General features: G+C 35.7%; 1 protein-coding gene across 4 annotated transcripts in view; it reads left to right on the forward strand.

Moving 5' to 3' along the window:
* Positions 1–6000, forward strand: part of LOC107085934 (receptor-type tyrosine-protein phosphatase F-like) — a 264502-nt gene that overhangs the window by 54772 nt on the left and 203730 nt on the right. The window lies entirely within an intron of this gene.

Here is a 6000-nt window from a genome sequence, read left to right on the forward strand (position 1 = left end):
AAGAGAGGATTTATATTTTGAGTTTTGTATAGTGAAACCAGTAATGAAGAGAAGGTTTTACAGAAAAAAAAAGCTTTACTAACTCCAAAAAATGTTTTAAAGAATTTCTTCTTAGCATTGAAGAGGCATAATCCTGCTGTGGTATAAAAGGTATCAAAATGTAAAACCACAAAAAATGCCTGTTTTCTTTCTACAATTTGTTGTCCTCTTATACCAGAGAAAGATTCAGTCACCTGATTTATCTCTTACTGTATGAAACATAAAGTATTGCCTCCTCCTCCTCCCCCACCTGTTGTTGCAAACATTGGATAATTATCTCACTTAGTAAAAAAGACAACTTACTTAACCTACAAAGGTTTTAATGGACTTGCCCCTTATTTAAATTATCTTGTCAACATGTATGTACATTCTCCTGCATTCAGTACTCAGGGAATTGACCTTATGATTTTGCCTAAGGACAGGAAAACAACTGATCATAAAGCGAGTGTTTTAATTTATGAGCACCTAATCTTAGTAACAGTCATCCTCTGGGTCTGTAACAGGCATGCTATGTATATTTTATATAGCGAAGCTAAGGACCCACTCGTTTTCCCTTTATGTGTCATGAGTTGCGTTGAACTATCCTTTTATTTGTTTTTAATGTCTGTTTGACCTACTTGTACAGCACTTTGATGAAAATCTCTTCATAAGGTAGCAATTATTTTACGGCCCAGAAGCAAACTCATACTACAATAAATTGAATAGATTTATAATAAATTGAGTCCCTTTTGAGTGCCTTTTTTTCTAAACATCAGTTGGCAAACTGTAACATATGCAATCAGTATCCTCACTTATTAAACAGATAATCATTTAAGATGTCAGATGCTGTATTTCATTCTTAGCAGAACCCCCGCTCGCCCTGTCTCCAGTCCTTAAACAAACTTGTTTTCTTATTGCAATTTGTTTTTCTGTTAAAATTATTCCACATACTATCACCAATGCTTCTTCTCTGCCATGTTTGTTTACTCTGAACTCACATTGGATCTTGAGAGATTTTCCTTAATGTAATCTGTTCATGTGTGTTGTGTTTTGCTTGCCATGTGTCTGTACACCACACACAGTAGGTTCAAACCTATTACATCTACATGCAACAGGTTAATCCTAAACTGTCTAATTCTGATTCGAAATCTTGCTGAGTGATCCAGGCGTTACAGATTTTTCAAAATACAATTTTTGCATTGAGAGACTGTTAGTCTACTTCCGAAATCCAAAAGTTAATTTTAAAATCCTTTCTTGATTCTTGTGAACCCAGCATTGTGTATTGTATTTCAACTCATAAGCTGAATGTATCATTGCACCCCATGAAAAGCCCAGGGTTATCCTCCCTCTGTGTTAGCATGTCAAGTTTTAATTTATTTTTCAATTTTGTCAATGTGCGATTATTCTCATATCGAACTGATTTTTGTTATGCTGACATTTTTCATTCAGCTACTTTTACTGTATATCTATTAAGTGCTATATTTTTAGTTTATACATCATTGCATGAGCAGCAGAATCCCTTCTATTCCCCTTTCTCATTTACATTTGCGTCTTTGTCAGCTGTCAGACTGCCACGCCTTCTTAATATGCTGAAGTTAGGGCTGATGCAATTTCTACCTGGTAAAAGACTGATATTTTCAGCATAGTCATATAATTATCTTTACATCATTCAACAGGCCTCTTTTTCACTCTCCCCGCAATAGAATAAGTGCAGTATCCCAAAGTAGCTCTTTTTCTAGCAAAGATTTTCCTGAAGTGAAATGGAGTCAAATTTTGTAATAAACTATGAAGTGGCGGGTGACTTCTTAGCGAAATTATGAGTTTTATGGGACAACCACACTAAATAACAGATGTGTAAAAAGTATGTCGATAGTATCCCAGTTTTTAATGTCCAATAATAATAATAAAAAATCTTTATAAACTTTTTTAAAATACTGCCCAAAAGCACTTTAATAATTTTGTTTAATTTAGTGGGATAAGGGAATGGCTCTGCATGATTTTCATAAATAATCTTTGTTTTGCATTTTTCCATTATCTCATTGAGCTTGCACATGTTGTACAAAATCACTTTGTAGAATCTACATCTGGCATTTTTTCATAGCTGTTCAGTTTTTCCTATATTATTGTACAATTGCTAATGTATTTTATTGTAGTCACCAATTTTCAGTGCTTTTGCCAGTCAATTTGCAAGTGGTGCTTTGAATTTCCTCACTGAGGAACAAATAGAGGATTATTCTCTATATGCAATGACAAGTAAAAAATATTATTTTATTAGTAATGCAACTTTTTCCCTAATAGTTAGGGTTTTATAGAATTTTGTCTTGCTTTTCCCTTTTTTAAAGGTGAGGCAAAATAAACGACCAGAGAAAGATACTTTTTCTTTCACTACGTTGAGCCATACCCCACCCCCATCAGCCTGCATCTGTTAATCTCTGATATAGCAAGGTGATAGAGGCCGTCCGCTTCTGTTTAAAGTTACTGTAGTTAATTTAACCCATTGGTCAATGATAACTGGTTTTAGTTGTTCTCTTGTATATTGTTGCTGAATATTTTCTCTGTTTGAGTAATGTCACTTCTTCAAGCCATGTCTTACATTCCAATCTACATTATGTGTGATAAAGCCATGTATAATGGCAACTGATATCTTATCAGGTCAACAATGGTATGAGCAATCTCAAAACTTCAATATCTGTATCCTATGCAAAAGCATAAGTTGTATCGAAACACCCCTACTATTTAGCTGAATAATCGGCTGGGCTAGCAGTTCAAAGAACGTTAGATCCCATACAGTAGATTTAAATAGTGTTGGGCAGTGAGAACCGGTTCTAACTTTCTCCGTTCTCCTGGTATCGTTCAAGCATTTTATTTTCAATTGATCGTTTTGATGCCCAACCCAATGAGCGGAAATAGAAGCTGACTAATATCAGCGAAGAAGACTTCTAAGGAGTCTGTATGCAACCATCCATTTGTGCATTCAAAGGTGTGGATTAAAGTTAATTAAAGAAATTAGCACTTGGCTAGTTGGGACACCGACAAAGACGACACACCCAGCATAATTATAAAACCGGTGCAACAGCGTTGTATGGTAGGTTCCCCCTGGGGAATTGGTTCTTCCTCTTAATTCAGAGCGTAACTTCTGCTGGTGGAGCGGAGCCTGTTTTAAACTTTCTTCCTTTTACTTAACGTCCTAACAGAGACCTGCTTTGTTGCCCAAGTATTCTGAAGAGAATCAAAGAAGAACATTTATGTAGATCTGCCGGACTTTTCAAATATTTCAAGCATAACTTCGCCTTTTTTTTTTTTTTCCAAAGTATATTGTCATGAAAGCCACTCCTGCAGTGAGTACAAGTGAAAGTGAAATATTTTCATGCTCTAATTTCAAATTAAGGAGATTTATACATAATAAAGCATTCAAAGATTTATTGCAAGTTTTTTTTAGTTTTTTTTTTTACTGAAACTATTGTAATGCATTGTATTGTAATATTCTTGATATTTGATACAAGTGACGGCAAACTAGTCCTTTGTAGGAGTCTTAATTTATATATAGCATGCCTCATTTTTCACATTATGCAGAAAATGATGTATGCCAAATAAACAGATTTCTCAAGATCATGCAACATTACCAAACTGTGTCTTCTCATTGTTAGCTTAAAAATCACTCCAAAGGGATGTTTGCACCCTCCTCTCCTTGCAACTCGTTTGGTGCAGACACGGCTGACGGTTTTGAAAAGAACAGGCCTAAGGGAATGCAGTACTCACGTCTGATGTCATATCTTCCTGGTCCAGCACTTGTTCTTTTGGAGCTCTGTCGAACCAATCGCACTCCCCGCACTTACCAGACCCTCAGGCCCCACTTTGATCTCCCTTAACAAGCAGGACAGCAGTTCAAGCATCTTGTTATATTTGACTGTTTAATCCATCAAATATGTTTGTCTCAGCAACGGGCTAATGAAACATCTCTATTTAGGCCTGTGCCACTGATGAAGGAGTCTTGTGATGTAAAAACAAGACGCAAGGCATGAAATATTAATATATTAAAAGAACGCTTGTTTCTGCACATTACCTCTTGCCCCTATGCTGTTAATTTTAACGGTGATTTTCCTCACCTTGTCTAAAATAGTTTGACATAAATTCCCTTTTTGCCTTGAATTCTAATATCATGCTGAGGTTGTTGGTCAATGTTTTACAAAATCTCAGTCATGCAAAGGATGTGGACTCCTGACTCAGCCTTTTAGGTTGTGCCCTCCTGCTTGCATGTCCAATGCAATCTACTTTTTCAGCCCCCTGTGGCGAAAATGCCAAGCCACTAAGCAAAATGTCTCCACTAATTAGGAGCTTCAGTGGAAAGCTGTGGAAAAGCATCGTATGACTAACTTTTCCATCTTATCTCTTTCTTTTTCTTGGAACTTCCATTTTTGCTGTAGATTTTCAGCAAGTATAGCAAAACATTTTAAATTCCTGCATCTCAGCTGAGCTCCAATCTTACCACTGGGATATTGAAGTGGTTAATATCACGGCGGTTGGTTAATACACCAGGTCTTTGTTTAAGCTTTCAGCGGAGAAAAGCCCTACAAATTTGATTATCATTACTGTTAAATGAATTTCTATCACATCTGTCATTCTTTTCCTGGTGTCTGTTATGAAATCCCACTGAGGCTCGTACATTGTTTCAGCTAATACAATTTCTACGCTTTTCAAGGTCTGTTTCAGCTCCTGTCAGACATTTTACTGGGTTGTGATCTCTGTACTCCCGCTTCCAGATTCTCTGTGGATCTGATCTGTGTTTCAAAGCTGCTTTCTTTTCTCCCCACTGTCACTTGATCTTTTCTTTTTTTTAAATATTGAAAGATCTTTGAATTAACTCAGAGCTTTTTTTATACCTATTGGGAGGTGGTCCTTTTGTCTCCCACTAATGTCTTTTGTTATGCAAAAGAAAGGCACCAAGATTCGGCAAAAACCCCACAGAGGCCGGGGGAGGACATATCGTTTTCATCATAATTCATGAAATATTTAAAAGGATATTCAGGTTTTGTTTGTCACAATAACACAGACTAATTTGGTTGTTGTTTTGTTTAGATTGTACAAATGTCTCTGTTCCTGTGTTTTAGAGCTTGGATAAGAAAACTGCATGAGTTTCTATTTTTATTTTTGGGTATTTGAATTCCTAACTTTGTATTTCGGGTAAACATTCCCATATATGGAGCTAAAAGAACCAATAATCACAAATACAGAAATGTGATTCACACATGCGCAGAATAAGACTGCATTAGATGCAATACATTTTTAGGCTGGCGGGGTTCTAAATAATATGGTTAGCTAGTTATCTCCTCGCTGTGAGATGTTTAATTATTAATGTTAATCAACAAACTTTGCTTTGTAAGGGTTAGTCTAAAATTGTTTTGGTGTTTCAGGTAGGTTAAACAATCTAAGGACAGCTATAATAACATAGCAATCATAGCTATCTTGTTTAGCTTGCTATTTTGTTAATAGTTACAAAAATAAACAGTTTAACAATAATAATAAAACAAGATCTCATAACTGGAGAATAAGATGCTAAATATATTAAGGTATATGTTTTAATTTCCATTAAGACATGTTAAGATCTGAACTTTTCTAAACTCGGCTTTAAACACACGGCAGCTTTCTCGTGCTAGAGCTGCATGCATATAGCGCACTGCAAATGTGTTTATGTAACTGGGTTACAAGTAAATAATTGCCCCGTGGGGTACGTTTTAGTGATTGGCTAAAACAAGAGAGATCTGGCTGTTTACAAATCATTCTCTGTTAAACATTTATTTGTGTACAGAGTCCAGTCAGAACGGTCTCAGAAATCCACTTGCAGCAAAGATGACAGACCACAAGTAGTTTGTATAATTGGATAAATATGTGGATGTATCAAAAATAAAATTTTGCATTTGTGAATAATCTGTGCATTTGAGCATATTGACTCTTTTAGTTCCAGTTATTACTCATCTAGTATTA

This window comes from Cyprinodon variegatus, unplaced genomic scaffold (genome assembly GCF_000732505.1).
Source record: "Cyprinodon variegatus isolate N-32 unplaced genomic scaffold, C_variegatus-1.0 Scaffold137, whole genome shotgun sequence".
NCBI classification, from domain to species: Eukaryota; Metazoa; Chordata; class Actinopteri; order Cyprinodontiformes; family Cyprinodontidae; genus Cyprinodon; species Cyprinodon variegatus.